The following is a 23,923-nucleotide window of genomic DNA, read 5'->3' on the forward strand; positions in this document are numbered from 1 at the left end:
GTTGGGTGTACATACATTTGTGAATGTTACATCCTCTTGCTAAAATGTTCCTTTTGTCAATATATAATGTCCTTCTTTATCTTTTTAATATCTTTTTAATTTAATCTGTTTTCTCTGATATGAATGTAGATACTCCTGCTTTTTCTTTATGTACCATAATGTCAGCCTTAGCCATCCAATATCTTTTGATTTGGACATTTAGTTAATTTACATTCAAAGTTAATATTGATATATAAGAACTAACTCCTGTACTTATGTTGATTAATTACTGGTTGTATCTCTTCTGTCAGTGAATTTGGTACTGCCATGTGTTTACAAGATTCTTACTTCGAACACAGAACTCCCTTTAAGATTTCTTGTAAGGCTGGTCTGGTGGTGATTAATTCTTTCAGTTTTTATTTGTCCAGAAAATGTTTTATTCTTCTTTTACTTCCAAAGCATAGCTTCCCTGAAGGTAGTCTTAGTTGGAAGTATTTTTCTTTTAAGGCCTTGAATATATCATCCCATTCTTTTGTGGCCTATTGGAGTCTGCTGTTAGTCTAATTGGTTTTCCTTTATAGGTAACTTGGGATTTGTTTATTACTATCTTTGGGATTCTCTCTTTTTCCTTAACTTTTGACAATTTGACTATAATATATCACAGCGAAGGAGTTTTGGGATGAGTCTGGCTGTAGACCATTGAGCTTTCAATGTGTAGATGTCCATATCTCCTTCAAAACTTGGGAAATTTTCAACTCATTTCCTTCAGTAGGTTCTAATGATATTATACTTCTCTTCTTATTCAGATGTCCCTGTAATAATATGATTGTTTGTTTAATTGTATCCCATATGTCACATGAGCTTTCTTCACACTTTCTAAATTATTTTCTCATTGTTTTTGTCAGACTAACATATTTCAGAAATCTTGTCCTCCAGTTCAGAAATTTTTTCTTCTACTTGGTCACTTCTGTTGTTGACATTCTCATTTGTATTTGTTGATTTCACTGATCTAAGTAATTAGCCCCAAATTTCTGTTTGTTTCTTTTTAAAGCTTTTTTTCTACTTATTAAAATCTCCATCCATTTCATCTTTTGCTTTTCCATTTATTTAAAGTGTCTAAATTCTCATTCATCTCACCGAGTTTATTTAGGGTCATTATATTGAAATTTTTCAGGTATTTTACATATTTAATTCATATCAGGATATATTCCTGGAGAACTATTATGTTATTTTAGAGGTCTCATCTTCCTTTCTTCATGCTGCATTGACTTCTGTGCAGATGCTAGATGAGTGTCTTTTTTTATGGAGTAAGTTTCATTGGGAGATCTCGTTATTTCAGATGGATTGTTGGGTATCACCCAGTTTGTCCCATTGGCTTTGTTTTTTGGTGAATCCAGAAATGCAACATGAGAGTAATTTCTTCAGCTGGAATCAACATCAACACTGTTTACAGATGCCTTAATTGTCTAATCTGCAGCAGCGTTTGGAGGCAGTAGTATCCCCTTAAAGTGAATGTGTGTTTCCAAAGGCAGGCATCTTTAGTCCCTAGAGAGTTGTCGTTTATTACACTAGGGTTTGTGTTGATTGAAGCCATGTTTCTGGTGCTGTGAGACATAGAGTGATGTCCGCTTGTCACAACAGGCAAACCTGAGAGATGCCTGGACTCGTGGCTCTAATTGCTATTGCCCTCTGACTTTGTGATATGGATATGACTTTCCTAGGGTGTTGCTGCATAAATGTGACTAATGTTTCAACTTATAATACAAAGAGCTCTAGTTGCAGCACTGGGCGATGTTACACTGATCTTGCCTCTGTCACATATGACAAACGCAGTTTATCCTGAGGTTTGTGCCCCGGATCATGCGGATCTGGAGCATTGGAGTGCACATTGGTTCTTCCTTCAGGATATGCTGCAGTGACTGAGGAATGTAATACTGATGGTTATAGTTCTGGAGCTTCAGTATACAGTAGGATCCTTAACAGATCTCACAGGATGAGTGCTGATTATGCTGGGATGGAGAATTGGCAGTCAGCAGCCTGAAGCAAATATGTGAAGCTAGAGCCCTCTGGTTCACACACAAGAGTGCAAGCTACTCCAGGAATTGTAGTAAAAGCAGTGACAGTCCTAGAGCTTTGGAGCTTACAGGCGACTGTCCCTGGTTCCCATGAGGCATGAAGAATAATAATGCTGGGACTTGGGCTCTGGCCTCATAGCACACTGTGACGAGACCTGCGGAAGAGCCTGCTTCAGAAATGATCCTCTGATATTGCGGATGGACTGCAGGATTCACAGAATTGGGTCTCTACCCTGGAAAATGTCTTTGCTGCATCTGGAACTTCTGATAAAAATAGAGCTGCTTACCCTCCCGCTCCTAAGACAAGTGGCATTTAGCAGCTTCTCAGCGCAAGCTTGGTTCTGGCTCTTTGGATCCCAAGGGAGTCATTGTGTATTCTTTATTTATTTATTTATTTATTTATTTTGGATCAAAGTAATTGATTGAGACTTAGTTAACCCTCTAGGTTTAAGTTTCTGTTTTTTTTTTTTTTTTAAACTTTTATTTAATGAATATAAATTTCCAAAGTACAGCTTATGGATTTCAATGTCCCCACCCCCCCATAACTTCCCTCCCACCCACAACCCTCCCTTTCCCACTCCCTCTCCCCTTCCTTTCACATCAAGATTCATTTTCAATTATTTTATATACAGAAGATCAGTTTAGCATATATTAAGTAAAGATTTCAACAGTTTGCACCCACATAGAGACACAAAGTGAAAAACACTGAGTACTAGTTACAGCATTAAATCACAATGTACAGCACATTAAGGACAGAGATCCTACATGAGGAGTAAGTGCACAGTGACTCTTTTTGTTGACTTAACAAATTGACACTCTTGTTTATGGCATCAGTAATCACCCTAGGCTCTTGTCATGAGTTGGCAAGGCTATGGAAGCCTTTTGAGTTCGCCGACTCTGATCATATGTAGACAAGGTCGTAGTCAAAGTTGAAGTTCTCTCCTCCCTTCAGAGAAAGGTACCTCCTTCTTTGATGACCTGTTCTTTTCACTGGGATCTCACTCGCGGAGATCTTTCATTTAGGTTTTTTGTTTTTGTTGTTGTTGTTTTGTTTTTTTTTTGCCAGAGTGTCTTGGCTTTCCATGCCTGAAATACTCTCATGGGCTTTTCAGCCAGACCCGCATGCCTTAAGGGCTGATTCTGAGGCCAGAGTGCTGTTTAGGACATTTGCCATTCTATGGGTCTACTGTGTATCCCGCTTCCCATGTTGGATCGTTCTCTCCCTTTTTTATTCTATCAGCTAGTATTTGCAGACACTATTCTTGTTTATGTGATCCCTTTGGCTCTTAGTCCTATCATTATGATCAATTGTGAACAGAAATTGATCACTGGGACTAGTGAGATGGCATTGGTACATGCCACCTTGATGGGATTGAATTGGAATCCCCTGGTATGTTTCTAACTCTACCTTTTGAGGTAAGTCAGCTTGAGCATGTCCCGAATTGCGCATCTCTTCCCTCTCTTACTCCCGCTCTTATATTTAACAGCTATCACTTTTCAGTTAAGTTTCAACACTTGAGAATAACTGTGTATTGATTACAGTATTCAACCAAAAGTATTAAGTAGAACAAATAAACAAAAAAATACTAAGTGGGATAACGTATTAAGTTGTTCATCAACAGTCAGGGCAAGGGCTGATCAAGTCCCCATTTCTCATAGTGTTCATTTCACTTTAACAGGTTTCCTTTTTGGTGCTCAGTTAGTTGTCACCGATCAGGGAGGACATATGGTATTTCTCCCTTTGGGACTGGCTAATTTCACTCAGCATAATGCTTTCCAGATTCCTAACAGGGATCACTTTTCAGTTAAAATTTAAACACCTAAGAATAATTGTGTGTTAATTACAGAGTTCAACCAACAGTACTAGAACAAAAAAAAATACTAAAATGGATAAAGTATTACATTGTACATCAACAGTCAGGACAAGAGCTGATCAGGTCACTGTTTCTCATAGTGTTGAAGTGAAATGGACACTAGGTTTAAGTTTCATTCACTGAAGATGGTGATGGTGGAATTCTCCTATAGTTAAGGCTACTCATCTTCAGCAGTGGAAACAGTCATGACACTTTATGCTTACCTTTTCTTAGCAAGATGGAGTACCCCAGTAGGGGAGTTGGGGAAGGAGTGCTGGGCAGCTGGTAGTGTGCTCTGTGCCTCTCTCTCTCTCTCTCCCCCTCTCTGTGCTGGTATTCAGAGACTCTGCTGTTTACAGATTTCATCACTTCCTTACTGAAGGTTTTCCCTCAGTAAATCTCCTCAGTTTAATATTTAATACATAGAACCCTTTTCCCAGCAGATGGCTACACTTGGCCAGGAAGCCAGCACAGGCTCCCTTGGTTTTTCAGGTCTATGTGCCTTTTGCAGTTCTTGTCACTTATTTGCTGAAATGATTTTTGTAAAATCTCCTTCATTCTAGTATTACATATATAGAACACTTTTCCTTGTAAGACGGCATCCCTAGCCACATTCTGTGGTGGAAGTGACAGCAACAGCAGCATATACTTTCTCTCTCTCTCTGCTGGTTTTCAGAGTCTCTATGCTGTTTGCAGTTTCCATCACTTCTTTACATCACCTCTTTCCCCAGCCAGTCTTCTTGAATGCGATTACTGCCTCATTGTTCTGAAGATTTTTCTGGCTGAGGTGGATGCAGATCCTCTTTATTTCACCACGTTGATCCTTTTTCACGATCTGAAAGATTGAATAAGTAAAGAACTGCATGAAACTATTCTCTGTGACACATTTTCACCATTCAGTGTGTCCGGCTTCTTCTTCACAGGACATCAGAAGCTGAGCTACCTGGGACTTTTCTCAGAAGTAGAGCTTGCATACTACTCTATGATAAAAGTTATTGTAATACTTTTGGGATATCATGGATTTTATATTAAATATCTCTTAAATTATACTGGAGTGAAATTAAAATCTGACATGCATCAATTAGATGGAGTATAAGAATAAGTTTGAAAATTGATGCAGTATTTAAATGTGTGAATATTTTTATTGACCTCATTCTTCAGTTGAACAGGGTAGCAACTATTCTTTTTTACATCTTTTTTCTTTATTCTGTTTAATGTAACAATGCTTGTTTTTGGTAGCATCAGTAATAGTAAAACACTGAAAGACAAGATCATGGCATTATTGAGAGAAATGGAATGAAGTGTATTTCCGAATCACTTTCCAAGCATGATATCATCATAGGTCTATAACATGGGTGCACTCTGATACACTTCATTTTCTGTAAGAAAAAGAAAGAAAAAATAAATTATTTAAAAATAGGAAAGTGAAATGAGTTTTTATTGGCATATTTGTCATAGAAAATGCTAGAGATTTTAACATATTCTTACTCTCAACGATCTTAGAATGACACTATAATTTTTTTGGATCCTATACTGCTTTAATCATATTCTGTCATAGCTCTTACTGTTTGTGATGCAAAAAACATTGTGCTGGGCATCAAAAATACAAAGACAATCAAAGTTCTTGACAGGTGAACTGATTATTAAAACACAGATGTTTGTGTGCAATGGTAGAGAAATTCTCAGAATATTCAAGAGGCATTGCAAAGGGGACAAGAAACATTCTGAAAGATCTGTGAGAGACTGAGTAATTGCCATGGCTGAATTATGAGCAAAAATAATATTCTATGCAAAACAAGAAAAACTTGAGGTAGGAAAAAAGGCACTTCATGTCAAAAGACCCAAACCTGACAGTGAGCATGAGCCGTCAGGGGCACTAAAAGTGATGGAGTATGGTTGTGACATAGAAGACGAGGGGTGTAGTGATGACAGGCAATCCTGGAGAAACAGCAGAGAATCTTGTCTGTTTTGCTCAGGAGTTTAAAAATATTCAGTAAGTATAAGCAGAACCATGCATGGTTTTACACAAAGAATTGTTATAACTAATTTTGTTTTGTAGAAGAATATTTTAATGGGATTTTAAAGAACTTAATTGGAAAGGTTAGGAACCTAATAGAAAACTATTTTAGCAATATAAGCAAGAAATCACAAGGGTTTGGACTGAAGTAATGTTACAGAGGATGCTAAAATGGGATAGATTTCAAAGATATTCAGGAAGAAAATTAACTAAGACACAGAGTTTGTTTTAAAATAACATTCACAGCAATAATAGCAAACCTAAGCATTTTCCATATGTTACCCAGGATGATTACTAAAATATCTTTTTTAACATTTACAAATCACAGCAGTACAAAACAAATATTATGGAATCATACTCATTAGTGGCAAAGCTAGAATTCAACCCTATTGTGAGTGACTAAAAAGCTCACGCTCTTAAAAACTTCACTATGCAAAATTTAAATTTTAGTTAACAAGTTTATGTTTTCTAGTGGCCAGTTTCTGTTATAAGTCCTTTTCAAATATTTATTCAATTTTAAACATGTTAAGTTTATATGCATATGAGGTGATTATTAAGTATTAATAAATTGTGTATATATAGATGTGCATGTATTTGAATAGATAATTTTAATAGTCATGTATAGTTTTTACATAAATCATGAAGAGTGAGGAAATGTGAAGAAATGACTATTTTTAGGTTATTCAGGTTTATTAACTATGGAATAAGAGCTCTGAAAGAAAATAATGAATGATAGATCAAAATAAAAGTTGGAAACAATACACTGAGATATAGTAATGAATAAGAGAGTATAATGATCTCACTACTTGTTTCCTATAAGTCATATATGGGCCAAGTTTTCTGTCCAGCTTATCAAGTTAAATTATTTGTTGCGGGAGGCAACAGAAGCCCATTTGCAGAGGTTTTAGGTAGGAAACTGATTGTAGAAGTAGTAATTTCAGATGAGCTGGCTCTGCAGTGATTTGACAGAAGAAGAAGAAGAGATAATTGCTTGATAGAGGTAAACTGGAAAGTCTTTTAAAGGGATGGTAACTTGAAAAGAAGAAAGCAGATCTGTTGCAAAAGACTCAAAAAATACAAGCCAAGATTCAGAGACAAAAAGCCTTTAAATATATTCAGGTACAGGACTGAGTTTGCCATAGAAGAGATACATTTTTGCATGCTTTCTTCAGTATACAGTAGATAATGGGTTACGTAGGGAGGCTCATGTGATGAATTATTTTGGATGTCTTTGAAATGGTACAAATGAGTCTCATGAATCAAGTATGGTGGGATTTGCTTATGTCTGAGAGGGTCATTTTGACTTTTCTAGAATTGTATTACTGGTAAAATTTAGAAAGAATTTTTTAAAGAAATGGATAGGAACAGGTCTGTGTAGAAGTTGTCAATGGGTATTTAGTGAGGTAAAGAAATATATTTAATTTTTGAAACATTAAATTTAGTTGATATATGAATGTGAAGTAAAGCTTAATAAAACATAGATAAGACTGAAAAATACTAAACTCTGTTTCATCAATCATAGTTCCTCTATGTTTAAAGGTAATTAGCAAGGTGTTTCATGCACTTGGGTATAGCTAACTCCATTTCATAATTATACTCAATTCCCCATTGTGGGTTATCCCTAAGCAAGAAGGAAAAAAAAAAACTATAGGTTTTTTTTTTCTCTATTTTTCTATAACAGGCATTAGGGAAAGAAATCCCAATAAATCATGAAGACCTGTATAACTTCTCTCTCTATATATATAAATATAGAAATACTCAGCCAGCTGTCAGAGCCCATACAGCCGAGAACCTCAAATGAGCTGACCTACTTCTAGTTTGGTTCAGTGTTCCTTTTTCTATCTCAGTTAATTATACCTTTAGAGATGACTCATATTTGTTTATAAAAAAAAAAAAGAGAAAGAAAAAAGGAAATCTTTATTTTTCTGAGTAATTTTGATGATCTTATATTTCTTGTGATTCTCATTTTTAATACAAAACTTTTTTTTTTTTACTTTGAAGACATACACTTTTAAATATTCTTTTAAGGTTTTTGTTCATTTATATCTGCATGTTCTGCTTCAGAAAGAAAAAAAAGTCTTTCAAAATTGGGAAATGGCATTCAAGTCTCTGCGACTTTATCAATGTCATTTTGCTCCCAGGAGAGATAATTTTCTTTCATTTCTAAAATGTCAGATATATACCAGAGAAAGAACATACATGAGTTGACAAATAGTAAGTGAGGGTCAGAACAGAGTCCTCGGGGTCCCTTCCATCAACATGGGTGAGTTAGTTTTAATCTCTGTTTCTGCGGGACTATCTATAAAATGGGAATTATGATTGTGTCATTCTAACAATCACACTAAAGGGATTAGTAAAATATAAGTTGTTATTCTTCCTTCCTTTAAAGTGTAATGTAGGAGAGGGTGTTTATCCTACTGTTTAAAACAGCTGCATTCCAAATCAGAGCTCCTGGATTCAGTTCTCCGCTCCAGGACTGACTCTCGCTTTCTGTCATTGCAAAATCCGGTAAGCACTGATGACGGCTCAAGTAATTTGTTCTTGCGACCCATATAGGAGAGATGAATAGCATTCCTGGTTTCCAGATCTGGATCTAGCCCAATTCAGGCCATTTGGAAAATTTAAGGAATGATCCAGCAAATGGAATATTCCTTCTTTCTCTCTCTTTCTCTCTCTCTGTATCTATATCTATCTCTTATTTCTCTCCCTCTCTGTTTACACACACACACACACACACACACACACATATATATATCTGTGTTTTCCCCTCTCTTAGAAAATAAATACTTTTGTACAGTAAGATGTAAGTTAAGCGGGTTTCCTCTCTTGAAAATGGGTCTGTAACTTGTTGTGATAGTTTAAAAAAAAAAAGACAAACAGGGAGGAGTCTTTTTTTTATTTACTAAATGTAATTCAGATAGAAGTAAGATTTATAATTTACTGTCTAATATTGAAAATTGAAGTCTACCCACTGACAGTTGGATGAAGGAACATTCTCTAACATGGAACATTCTCTAGCATGGAAGGGCAACCATGCTTGGAATTTAATACTATATTTAAAAGAAGATTTTGAATAGTCCCCAAACTAAAAAATGACCAATATTTGAGATACTGGGAATATCAATTATCCTGCTTGGTGTGCCGAGGAAAAATAAGTAACTTGGTAAGCTCAGAGTATTGTTTTTCTACAATTCCTCTGAAAAGAAAGAGTTCTCAAAAATAAAAGTTCACAAAGGTCATGTTAAAAACTTGGCAAAATCACATTGAGAAATATAAATTGATATTTTAATAAATTGAGGCATATTAAAAACTTAATATCAGGAACATTTTCATTTGTGAATATAAAGAAAGCAAACATGTTCAGCAAGCTTTGATATTTTAAATTGTGATTTATATCTAGTATTAGTGATTTTAATTTGGTTCAACTGTTAGGGATATGTTTTCCTGTAGTAAACAGCATTTATCTATAAATCCTTCTATTTCTTTTCTCTTTTTGAAAAATTTCTTATTTATTTAATTATCCAAATAGGAGAGAGAGTGATATTGAGATCTATCTGCTGATTCAATCCCCAAGTGCCTGAACAGCTGGGGTTGTGCCTGGCCTACATCTGGAGCCTGGATTCCATCAAGGTTTCCCATTTGGGACCAATCTAATTACACTGGACATAAAAAGCACAGAAACTTCCCTGGCTGTGGCCAGAGAGATGTGAGAATGGAAGATTTGGAGAGATGCAACATTGCTGGCTTTTAAGACATAAGAATTGGAGCCAGAGTGTTTAGACAGCTTTGCGTGGATGGAAAGGCAAGAAATGAATTCTCCTCTATATTCTCTAGAAAGAAATGCAGATCTGCCAACATCTTAGCCTTGTTCTAGATATGAGAAATGTAAAATAAAAATTTGCATTTTTCTGCCACTAAATTTGCGGTAATCTCTTAAATCTTCAATTTGATGCTGATAGAAGTAATCTCCCATATCCTAGACAGCAATAGATTTTATCATTGTTTTTTAGAAATAAGAAATTTACCTCATGTTATTTGAATATTCACTTTAATTCTACATAAATTTGAACTTACATTCAGGTTTCAGTGGATATTCCTCTATTTGGAAGATATTTAGACTTAATAATTTTTCCACAGCTGTCACTATGCCCAATAATTGGATGAGAAGTGGGAGTATAGCTGATTGGGAGGTTCAGAGTCTTTCTTTACTTTTGGCCTGTTCTACTGGATTCAACAAAACTCCGTTATCTCTCCAGATATATAATAACTATCCTCTCCGGTGTTAAGGAAAACATTTCCTCAAATACTCAATGCTTGATCCTCCTGTAAACTCCACTTAACAGTAATAGCAGCTGAATGTAACAGTGCTTCATCAAATTTAGGAGCTTTACAGTACATTGTATCATCATAAAGACCTATTTCACGCAATAATTTAAAAATTTACAAGCAGGTCAATTAATACATACTGGTAGTTGATTTGCTCTTGAGCATCCTTTTATTTCCAAGTCACTCGAAATGACAAGATGTTTTTGTTAGTTAATGCCCAGTGTAATTAGTTTACATTGAAATATTGATTTTATATTAGGGAAGATAAATGCTAAAGTATTGGCAACTGAGTGTTGTTTTTATAAAGACTGACATTTTGCAGATAAAAAGACATTACACTGTCACTGCGCTGTCGCTTTTGTGCAGTTACTATATGTATATTACTTTCTAGATACAACATTATCATTTTGCTGTTGAGTTGTCTGAGTAGTGAACCTGAACTTCAACGTCTTAATTGAAAAGGGCAGGTCAAAAATCTTTAAATCTTGATTAAATAAACATGTAACACTACCTACTTATACGTAAGGACATGTCACATCCTCTGTCTTTTTCCCTTAATACAATCTACCCTTGGTAAACTTACAGGAGTTTGTTTGCTTGTCTGGTTTTTAATGACATAGCACCAATTCTATACAAACATTTTGGGTTTTAGTAACTACAAGTATATTTACATCTTGAATTCATGAATGAGAATGATTATATTGATAAAAGAAATTATTGAGTCAAAGCTTTTGATAATCTCAATTATGTTTTTGTCTTTGTGTGCATGTGTAAATATCTGTGTATATGTGTATGTGTGTGTAAATGTGTGTATATGTGTTCCTCTTTAGGGAAATGGTTATGAATGGGAATTATGGTTCTTTTATGAAAGTAGGTTATGTTCTTATGGTATATAGTGACTAACATGAAAATAAACCTATCAAGAAATCTAATGGGGCCAGTGCTATGACGCAGCGGATTAATGCCCTGGCCTGAAGCGCTGGCATCCCATATGGGCATCAGTTTGAGTCCCGACTGCTCCACTTTCCATCCAACTCTCTGCTGTGGCCTGGGAAAGCAGTAGAAGATGGCCCAAGTCCTTGGACCACTACAACCACATAGGAGAGCAGGAAGAAGCTCCTGGTTCCTGGCTTTGGATTGGCGCAGCTCCGGCCATTGTGGCCAATTGGGGAGAGAACCATCAGATGGGGGACTTCTCTCTCTCTCTCTCTCTCTCTCTCTCTCTCTCTCTATGCCTCTCCTCTCTGTGTAACTCGTTCAAATAAATAAATAAATTTTTTTAAAAAAGAAATCTAATAAACAATGTAGACTATTATTTGTGTTTCTTAGAAAGTGTGATGTGAAGAATAAAAAAATATATTACTTAAGATTTTTTTTCCAATTCCGTGAAGAATATCTTTTGTATTGATGGGAAAACACATAACACCCTACAAAACTAAAGCAATCATGAAGAATAATAGCAAAGCTAGAGGTATCACAGTTCTGTATTTCAAGACTAGAGCTACTGTAACCAAAATGGCATGATACTGGTGCAAAAAGAGATATCTAGATCAGTGAACAGACCAGAACACACAGAGATGAATCTGTACATCTATGTCCAATTTTTGTTTGACAAGAACTAAAAACGTGTCCTGGATAAGACATTCTCTTCAATAAATTGTTCTTGGAAAATTGAACATCCTATACAAAAGATTAAAACAGGGCCTTCCTTACATCTAATCTTATACACAAATCAACCTAAAATTGATCGAAGATGTAAATGTAAGACCTGACCCTATGAAATTTTTAGAAGAAACAAAGATGGTGACACAGCCAACACTTTTTTAAATAAGAACTCAAAATCACAAGCAATAAAAGCAAAGATAGATAACTGTAGACTATATAAGAGGCTTTTGCACAGGATGAAGAGACAAACAAGTGAATGGTAGAAAATAATTTAAAATTATTCAACTGCCCCAAAATTAACATGAAGTATATATAAGGAACTCAAAAACCTCAACAACAGAACTATGATCAATCTAGTTAAGAAGCAGGCAGAGGATTTCAATGAACATTTCTCAGAAGAAATATAGTCAGTAAACACATTAAAAATGTTAAATGTCACTAAGCATTAGGGAAATTAGAATGGCTATCATCAAAAATGCAAAATATAACAAATGCTGATGAGCATATAGAAAAAAAGGAACTTTTTTTATTTTATTTATTTATTTATTTATTTATTTTTTGACAGGCAGAGTGGACAGTGAGAGAGAGAGACAGAGAGAAAGGTGTTCCTTTGCCGTTGGTTCACCCTCCAATGGCTGCCACGGCTGGCGCGCTGTGGCTGGCGCACCACGCTGATCTGAAGGCAGGTGCCAGGTGCTTCTCCTGGTCTCCCATGGGGTGCAGGGCCCAAGCACTTGGGCCATCCTCCACTGCACTCCCTGGCCACAGCAGAGAGCTGGCCTGGAAGAGGGACACCCGGGACAGAATCAGGTGCCCTGACCGGGACTAGAACCTGGTGTGCTGGCGCCACTAGGTGGAGGATTAGCCTAGTGAGCCGCGGCACCGTCCAAAAAGGAACTCTTGTACACTCTTGATGGGAATGTAAATTAGTACACTCATTATGGACAACAGTATGGAGTTTCTTCAAGAAACTAAAAATAGATCTACCATATGACCTGGGTATCCTCATTATGAGGAAAGATGCAAATAAAACAAAATCAGCTAATGAGAGATACCTGAACATTAGTGTTCATTGCAGCAATATTTACAATATTTAAGATATGGAAGTAACTAGCAAGTCCAACAGTGGATGGATAGATAAGGAAATGCAGTATATTTGCATAAAAGGAGTTTATTTTGCTACGAAAAGAATGAATTCCTGACATGTGCAGGAAAATAGATAGAACTGGAGAGATCTATATGTAAAGCAAAATAAGCCGGACACAGAAAGACAAAAACCACATGTTATTGCTCTCATATTGATGTTTAAACTAATAATCACGTATTATTCATCACAAATCCAAGATAGTGATTCCTAGTACCTAGGCTTTTCATTTAAAATTTTACTGGTTCTTTACTTAAATATCTTGTTTTCCATATTTAAGGGAACATGTTTGTCTTAGCTTCTCTATATTTTAAAGTAATTTAGCAAATAAAAAGGAAATACGTTATTTCATGTCTCTATGTAATCCTCCAGAATTCAGAAATTACTTGTGAGTATTCTCACTTTTATGGTAAATAATTATTTGTGTAAGTTCAATTAGAATTTGTTTTGTTTTGAAATATGAGATTTTTATTTTTAAATAAAATTTAAAATTTTATTTTAAATTTGACCAGTTACTCTTCTTGTTATACTTATGTAAAAAGCCAAGCCAAATTTGATGAAGCTAAACTTATTTTTACAAGAAAATTAATCTTTCACTGTTGACGTTTGGTAGAAATTGGGAGGATTTCAAGAGAAAAATTTTATTTCTAAAGAAAAACTATAACACATCAATTAGATTGTGTTCTTATGCATTTTTGAGTCTTAATTATCTACAGTAGATTGGATTCTAGCCTGAATTATTCTTGCTTTCTGCAGCTCAATTTTCTCCTACCTTTCTATCTTGAAATTACTAAGAACAAAATGTACCTTTTTCTGAAATCCTATAAAATGAAGTTGAAAACTTGTTGTAAATGTTAAAGAAAAAGCTTCACTCAGTTGTCCATGGTATTTTTTTTAAATGTAGTCCATCTCCTCTATTTGCTGGTTCTTAAAACAGACAGGAAGATTCAATTTTATTTCTGAAGATTATATATATGATTAGTGCAAAAAAATCACACAAACCCAAATGCTGATTTCCTTATATGTTTTCAATGACAATAATTTATGTGTCAATTTAAAGGAATATATGAAAATGAAAATTTTGTAAATTATAAAAAATGGCACTTAATGCTACAGAATATTATAAAATATTTTAAATATATTGGTAAACACTATGATGCCTTAGCAATCTAGTTTTCACTTTGAACTTGAGATAACAGCAAACAGATATTTCTTAGATATTTCCCATTGAAATTAATGGTCAAGAATTTCACTTTTTTATGTTTCTGGTAGTTGTTATTTTTTAATTTTAATTTCTTCTTAATCACATTTTATTAATATAAAAAGAACAGATTTAATGTAGCAAAAATATACAATTCTAAGATTATAATGGTATTTTCCCTCTCTTTCTCTCCCTCTCTCCTCTTAACTTTCTTTATTTTTTTTCTTTCTTTCCTTCCTTACTTTTTTTTTTTTTAATTTTTGAGTCCTTAATCATTAGTTGATGATCTTTATAGTTAGGCTTCTAATTCAGAATCATTGTGCAAACTGGATTTGTTATGCTCCTGTTTATTTCACTTTATATTATTTTGTTTAAACTTTATACCTGCTACTTATCCATTCTCTGCAAAATAAAGCTCCTTAAAGAATAATGTAGGTCCAGTATTTCAACAGAACGCTTCTAGCACCTTTGGAATTAATAAAGCTGAACTTAATAATAAATTCCAGGCAGATTTGACAGAAGAATTTTGGGGATTTTTTGAAGTATTATATAATTTTTCAGCTTTAATACTCTTTTAAGATTATTGTACCAATACTATTTATATGCTTATTTTTCATGGAATACAATTTTTCATGGAAACTTCCCTGTTTATCAAATATTAAAAGTAAAAACAAGCCAAGAAAGTGGAAAAATCAGAAAGCCATGGAGAGTACAAGAGGTCAGTTCTCTGTAAAATATTCATAAATGTATAAATAAATTCATAGGACTGGACAAAATGTTAATAAAATAAATCTAAGTCAAAATTAAAGCTATTAGGGGCAGTGTGTGCAAAACATATAACGTCCCATATCAGAGTTCTGTTCTGAGTCCCTTCTGCTAGCATTGTGGCTTAGCAGGTTAAGTCTCCACCTACAATGCTGACATCCCATATGTGTGCCAGTTGCAGACTGGGCTACTCCAGCTCCAATCCAGTTCCATGCTAATACACCTGGGAAAGCAGTGGAATATGCCTCAAGTGCTTAGGACCTGGCACCCCTATGGGACACACATAAGAAGTTCTGGGCTCCTAGCCCAGGACACTGCAGCCATTTGGGGAGTGAACCAGTGGACTGAAGATTTTGTGTATATATGTGTGTATGTGCGTGTGTGTGTGTGTGTGTCTCCTCCTATCTCTGTAACTTCACCATCAAATAAATAAAAAATATTTTAAAAAGTCATCTCTATTCAAGTTTATACAATGTATAGGGCTAAAGTCAATATCATACAAAATGACTGAAAATAAATATAAAAAATAAATATAGTCTATTGTACCTGTAGACTATATTTCTATCTTTTTAAAAGCTTATTTTTCAATTGTAGCATAAATATTATAATTTTCATTAGGTATCATGTGATGTTTTGATACATGTATACATTGCATAATATACAAATACTGGTCAGCATAACTATTTTTTCAAAAAATTATCATTTCTAAGTAATGAAAATATTAATGCATTATTACTATCTCTAGTCAACTGCACACATGAATTTATTTATCTTATCTAATTTTGACTTGGTACCTGCTGGATCAACTTGGTACCTTTTGGGCAATTGTTTTCTCATCCCTGCCTAGCTTCCTACTCACCACAGCTTCTGGGGACTATTATTCTATTCAGATATGGTGAGATCAAGTCTATAGACTCTTCTTATGATTAGGCAGCAATTGCTCTTCTGTGTCTGGATAATTTCACTTAACAAAACACTCTGCAATTCCATCCTTATTATTACAAATGACAGTAATTCATCCTCCTGTGGCTAACTAGTATCCCATTGTATATACACACATGTTTTATTTATCCATCATCAGTTTGTGGTCATTTAGGTAGTTTCCACTTCTTGACTATTGTGAATGCTATTGAAATAAACGTGGGAGTACAGACATCTCTTTGACAGACTGATATCATATTTTTTTGTAGTGTGATCACTGCATCATACAATGGTCTTATTTTTAATTTTTGAGAAACTTTTCTATTAGTTTGGATGTATTAACTTATATTTCCACCAACAGTATGTAAGGAATCCCTTTACCATACATTCCTTCTAGCATGTATTATCATTCATCATTTTTATAATAATAATTTTAATTGGATGAGGTTATATCTCCTTGAGGTTCCATTTTCATTTCCCTGATGATTAGTGATGCTGGGCATTATGTGTGTACCTCTTAGTTATTTGTACATCTTCCTGGGTGAAATGTCCATCTAGGCTATCTGCCTGTTTTTAAATATAATTCTTTGTTCTCTTGCTATTAAGTTATTTGAGTTCTTCATATATTCTGGTTACTAATAGAGGGACAGGTATACAGCTTCCAAATATTTTCTCTACTCTGCAAATTGTCTATCCATTATTTAGATTTCTTTTTCGCTGTCCAGAAGATGTTTAGTTTGATGTAATCAATTTACTTTTTTCTTTTTAATTTTTATTTATAAAAAGGGGACAAATAATGTTTATTTTATATATACAGTTTAAAATGCATAATGGTAGTTCCAACCCTACCAGCCCTCCCTCATATTCATCAATTTTTTTTTTATTTCCTGTGCTGCTTAAAACTTTTCTAAAAAATTTGTGAAGTGTTTGCACTATGTTTTACTCTAGCAACTTTTAAGTCTTACATTAAAATCTTTAATATATTTTCAGTTAGTTTTGTATAAAGTGAGATAGAATATTAAATTTTCCCATAGCCATTTATGGAAGACACTCATTTCCCAAATTCAAGGTCTTATGATCTATCAATTGGCTGCAAATGTGTGAATTTACCTCTAGGCTTTCTATTTTATCTATAGATCTAAATGTTTCTATGTAAATATCATGCTGTTCTGAGTACTATAGCTTTTTAGTGCATTGTAAAGCATGGTAATGTAATGGCTCCTCCTTTGTTCTTTTTGATCGAGTTTATTCTGACTGTTTAGGCTTTTGTGTGTGTGTGCAGTTCAAAATGAATTGTAATTTCAATTTCTAATTCTGTGGAGAATTTCACTAGTATTTTGATAGAAATTGTGTTGACTCTGTAAATCATTTGGGGTTGTATGGATGTTTCAACAATATTCATTCTTCTAAGCCATGAACATGGGATAATCTTTCTGGCTTTTATACCCCATTAAAGTATTTCATCAGTGTTTATTGTTTTCATTTTAGAGATATTTCACCATTTTGTTAACTTTATTCATAGATATTTAATTTTTGTAGTTATAAATGGAACTCCCTGATCTATTTCTTATTCAAGTAGTTAAATGCTATATAGAAACAATGCAGATAGTTGTATCCTGATTTTGTTTCTCACAACTTTTTGAATAGTTCTGAAGCTTTCCTTGGTAGTATCTCATTCTTTCAATTAGAATTTCTCCCTTTAGCATTCCCTGTAAGATTGGTCTGATGGTACTGAGTTCTCTCGGCTTTTTTTTTTTTTTGGTCTTTGGATGTTTTATATTTCCTTTATTTATAAAGTAGAGCTTTCTTGAATATAGTCTTCTTAGTTGACAATGTTTTTTTCCTTCAGTCCCATAAATATTTCATCCCATTTCCTCCTTGCCTACAAGGTTTCTGCTCAGAAGTCCATAGTCAGGCCACTTCTGTGAGGGGTTTTGAACGCTACAAAAAGGTAGAAGTCATATTTTCAAGTCAAGGCATCAAGAGGATTTACAGATATTGCTCTGACCCTCTTGGAATCCAGCTGCTATGTGAGGTAGACTGCTTTTGTGTGCAGAGAAACCTTAGAGAATATATAGTTGTCCCAGCTGACAGCACCACATAACCGTCATGCTAGTGAAGGAGGTCAGATAAAATCAGTCGTCACCTAGGCAACCCACCAACTGCAGGAGTAAGCCCATCTACCCCAAATGAAGCAGAAGAGAGCATCTTACCTGAGAACAGCCCAAATGACTAAAGAAGCTTTCACAAATGAATACAGATCTAGTTCAGGGTGGTCTGTTTAAAAAAGATTAGTGTTCTAATGTGTGATACACTGTGCATCTTGAGAGAGGCTGAGAGTAAGGGAATAAGAATCTTAGTTGAGAATGTGCTGTTCTATCTGTGTTATGAGATGCATGATCTCACTTCATTCTCACCCAAATCTTGAAACACAAGCATTTACAGAGGAATTCAGAAAATAAATATAAATCCAGCAGGACTAATAATGCTGATTAAGAAGCAATATCTAATAAACAAGAAAAGCAGAAACCAAATGGAAGTCTTTCTCATTCTGAAGCTCAGTTTTTCTAATTTAAAAAGTTTAAAATGCACTATATGGTAGTGTTTTGCTTCCTAGTCGTAAATTAATCTAAGTTCAATGGAAAAATTTAAATTAAATAAATTATAAGGAGCTTGATGCTTCTAATATTATGATTCATTTTTAATGCTATAAAATATGAGTTTTTCAATATATTTTAAATAATTCTTCACTTATTGTCACACAGAATAAAACACTAAATAACTAGCCTTGTTCCAAATTTTATGTATGTAAATCAAATAGGATTTATTAATTTTGTGTATCACAGAGATAATAACATTACGTCATTGATTTTTTACTTAGGAACATTGAGAATGGACTATGGATATTTTGAGGCCATTATACTATTTTCTGATATATATTTCATTATGTTTTGGCATTTTAACACCTAAAATTTATATTTTAATAGTCATTTACTCAAATCTTAGGTTATACATTTTCATATTTTTACTATCTGAAAATATATGCATCTCAAGAATAGCTGCCTGTATATGGATATTTGCTCCAAGCAATATGTTTTACATTCATATTTTAATCCAGCTGAAAATCATATTAAGATAGCATATGAGCTCTTCTATTTAAAAATTGTTTTAGAAACTAATGTTTTACCAAGGGATTCCAATTCAATCCCATCAAGGTGGCATGTGCCAATGCCATCTCACTATTCCAAGTGATCAATTTCAGTTCACAATTGATCATAATGAAAGGACTAAGAGTCAAATGGAGCACATAAACAAGTCTAGTATCTGCTAACACTAACCGATAGAATAAATAAAGGGGAGAGTGATCCAACATGGGAAGTGAGATACTCAGCAGACTCATAGAATGGCGGATGTCCTAAATAGCACTCTGGCCTCAGAATCAGCCCTAAAGGCACTCGGATCTGGCTGAAAAGCCCATGAGAGTATTTCAGGCATGGAAAGCCAAGACACTCTGGCAAAAAGATCTCTGTGAGTGAGATCCCAGTGGAAAGAACAGGTCTTCAAAGAGGGAGGTGCCTTTCTCTGAAGGGAGGAGAGAACCTCCACTTTGACTATGACCGTGTCTAAACAAGATAGGAGTCGGAGAACTCAAGGGGCTTCCATAGCCTTGGAAACTCATGACTGGTGCATAGGGAGATTACTGATGCCATAAACAGGAGTGTCAATTTGTAAAGTCAACAACAGGAGTCACTGTGCACTTACTCCTCATGTAGGATCTCTGTCCTTAATGTGCTGTACACTGAGGCTTAATGCTATAACGAGTACTCAAACAGTATATTTCACTTTGTGTTTCTATGGGGGTGCAAACGATTGAAATCTTTACTTAATGTACACTAAACTGATCTTCTGTAAAAAAAAAAAAAAAAGAAAGAAATTATCAATTCCCAACTTGACTCTCACTGGGATTAAACATGACAATAGGTCTGATCTGATTTCATCATCATTTAAAAAAATCATCTATTATTTTTCACTTTATGTTTCTGTGTGGGAGCAAACTGTTGAAATCCTTACTTAAGGTATACTAAGCTGATCTTCTGTATATTAAGATAATCGAAAATGAATCTTGATGTGAATGGAAGGGGAGAGGGAGTGGGAAAGGGGAGGGTTGTGGGTGGGAGGGACGGTATTGGGGGGGAAGGCATTTTAACCCATGAGTCATACTTTGGAAATTTATATTCATTAAATAAAAGATAAAAAAAAGAAACTAATGTTTACTTATTTATTTATTTGAGAGGGAGATCGGGAGAGAGGGTGAGAGTGAGAGGGGGAAAGAGAGAGAGAAAGAAAGAGAAAAATTGCAATCTCCCATCAACTTGTTCAGTCTCCAAATACATGCAAGAGCTAGGACTGGGTCTGCCCAAATCCAGGAACTCAACCCAGATGTTCTATATAGGTGGTGGGACCCAATTACCTGAGTAACCACCCCATCCTCCCCTGATCTGTATTAGCAGCAAGTGGGCAACAGCAGCTGAAGCTGGATGTTGAGCCTATATACTTCAATACAGGATGGGAAAGTCTTAACCAGTGTCTTAACTGCTGGAGAATACCTGCCCCTCTCTACTAATTTTAAAGGCCAACTTTGTCATTAGGAAAGAATTTGTTTCTATTGCCCAATTTTTATATGTTTATACTTAATAATTACACCAGATTTATATATTTTGTAATACTTTAATTTTTATTTTAATTTTTATTTATGTAAAGAGAACAGATTTCATGTCTTTCATATGTACAATCTTAAGAGCATAATGGGCCAGCGCTGTGGCTCACTAGGCTAATCTTCCGCCTTGCGGCGCCGGCACACCGGGTTCTAGTCCCGGTCAGGGCGCCGGATTCTATCCCGGTTGCCCCTCTTCCAGGGCAGCTCTCTGCTGTGGCCAAGGAGTTCAGTGGAGGATGGCCCAAGTACTTGGGCCCTGCACCCCATGGGAGACCAGGAGAAGTACCCGGCTCCTGCCATCGGATCAGCGCGGTGCGCCGGCCGCAGCGCGCTGGCCACGGCGGCCATTGGAGGGTGAACCAATGGCAAAGGAAGACCTTTCTCTCTGTCTCTCTCTCTCACTGTCCACTTTGCCTGTCATGTCAAAAAAAAAAAAAAAAAAAAAAAAGAGAGAGAGAGCATAATGATACTTTCTCCTACCCTCCCTCTTCCTTTCTTATTTTTCTATTAATTTTTTCAAGAACATACTCTCAATTTTCATTATAATCACAAGCTTAATCCTCCCCTAAATAAAGAATTCAACAAGTAGTAAGTAGAAAAATCTATGTTCCTTAAGAGTGTAGGCAAGGGCTACTAACAATCATCAGATCTCAAAAAGTCAATATCACTTATATGCATATTTTTGTACTCTGTATACACAAATAGGGAAAACATGACATTTGTCTTTTTTGAGACTGGCTTATTTCACTAAGAATATTATATTTCAATTACTAAAATGGCACAATCTACATTTTTCTTACTCAAAATATACCAGGATAGTCTTACTTTTTATTCAGAAAATATAAAAATTTTGAAATTTGTTTTACTGCTTGCATTTTACTACTTGAATTTCCCACTGATTTGCTTGAAAATGTAAGGGAAACACATTAAACTTATCAATTAATTTAGTGGAAAATGTTTTATAGAATCAGGCACACTATTTGCACTTAAATTTATTTCTTAACTTTTGGCAAAATTTTTGTCATAAAAATATTCATATATCTTCTTTCTTTTATAACTATATTTTATTATATATCATATTTGATACTTTGAGGATTTCATTATCACAAGTATTTCTTTTATATATTTACTTCATAGCAGTTAATTGAGAACAATTTTTTTAAATTTAATTGGAGTTTACCCTTAATTATTTTGCATCATAAAAGGAAAAATATACCAGGGCCAACATTACTCTGGGCCAAAATGGTTCTGTGACAAAATGAAATTTTCATCAAAAGTATTAGTTTAACACATTATGCTAAACATATGATCATATCAAGGAAATTTACAGTACTTTTAGAAGTTTACTGGGTAGTGTAAGACCAGTGGCAATGGAGCTTGTTGGCTGAGATTGATTGAAAAATCAAATTAACTAGGTAGGGACCCTGACACTAAAAATCACATTCTGAATACAAGTATAGAATGAGCTGAGAATCAGTAAATTTACTGAATGGATTTTCATGCTACATAGTCCTCAGCTGTATGTCCCATTTGTCTCTCCTCAGCAAGGCTAAACTTACTACTCCTGAATAACAGCTATCTGCTGTTTCCTAGAAGTTTACATACTTTTGCTTGTTAATGCTTTTTGAGTTTATCTCAGGAAGTATTATATATAATGTACTCAAAAAAGTATTCAGGAAAATGGAGTTAAATGATTTTAGTTTTGCTGCAAAAAAAAAAAAAAACCCAAAACTAAAATTTATGCATATTGTTTGCATAATATGGATTTCCATGAAATTTTTGAAGATCTCTTTCTGTGTTTGTGAGTGCGTGTGTGTATGCGTGACCAAGTTATCATACTATGCTTTCAAGAACTTCACGTATATATAATATCCTTGACAACATGGTATGATTGTTTAGAGCATCTGTGTAGGGGCCAGTTTTGCAAGAGAGTAGGTAAAGCCAGATCCTGCATTCCATATGGGTGCCAGTTTACATTCTTGCTGCTCCACTTCTTATCCAGTTCTCTACTAATGGCTTGCAGAAAGCTACAAAGATGGCCAAATGTTTAGCCCCCTGTCACCCATGTGGGAGACCTGCAGGAATCTCCAGGGTCCTGACTTTGGTCTGGCCCAGTCTTGGCCATGGGAGCCATCTGAAGAGAAACCAGCAGATGGAATATTCTTTCTCTCTCTCTCTTTCTGTCTCCCTCTCCCTCTCTTTTCTTTCTTTTTTTTTTTTAAATTTTTTTTTTAATCTTTTATTTAATGAATATAAATTTCCAAAGTACGACTCATGGGTTACAATGGCTTCCCCCCCATACCGTCCCTCCCACCCACAACCCTCCCCTTTCCCACTCCCTCTCCCCTTCCATTCACATCAAGATTCATTTTCGATTATCTTAATATACAGAAGATCAGCTTAGTATACCTTAAGTAAGTATTTCAACAGTTTGCTCCCACACAGAAACATAAAGTGAAAAATAATAGATGATTTTTTTTAAATGATGATGAAATCAGATCAGACCTATTGTCATGTTTAATCCCAGTGAGAGTCAAGTTGGGAATTGATAATTTCTTTTTTTTTTTTTTTTTTTTTACAGAAGATCAGTTTAGTGTACATTAAGTAAAGATTTCAGTCGTTTGCACCCCCATAGAAACACAAAGTGAAATATACTGTTTGAGTACTCGTTATAGCATTAAGCCTCAGTGTACAGCACGTTAAGGACAGAGATCCTACATGAGGAGTAAGTGCACAGTGACTCCTGTTGTTGACTTTACCAATTGACACTCCCTCTCTTTTCTTCTCTCTCTCTCTCCCTCTCTCTCTCTGACTTTCAAATGAATGAATCTTTTTTAAACAGCATCTATTTTAATTGGTTCTGTTAATTACTTGCTCTGTGGCATTGAATGAATTAGTTAATTCTTTTATCAGCATTTTCTGTCATTAAAATACAGCTACCACACTTATTAACAAAATATCACAGAAACATAACTAAGCTGTACTATAGTAACTGATATTAAATCATGTAGTTAGAAAAAGCTCTATTGCTGAATAAACACTTGCATGTTATTCATTTAATGTAACAGTAAAATATAATCATGGCACAGTGAAGTAGGCAAAGAATTATTGTTAATATTAATTTTATTTTTACCTTGTAAAATTCTACAATAAATACTAAATATATTATCAAAACATCAGTGAGTATATAAATTCTCTTCTTGGGAAAAATTGTATCTTTTGTTTCTGCCATAACAGGCATCCCTTCTTTCCAAGAATAA

Source organism: Oryctolagus cuniculus, chromosome 1 (assembly GCF_051225735.1).
Source record: "Oryctolagus cuniculus isolate XC-2025 breed Fujian yellow rabbit chromosome 1, ASM5122573v1, whole genome shotgun sequence".
NCBI lineage: Eukaryota > Metazoa > Chordata > Mammalia > Lagomorpha > Leporidae > Oryctolagus > Oryctolagus cuniculus.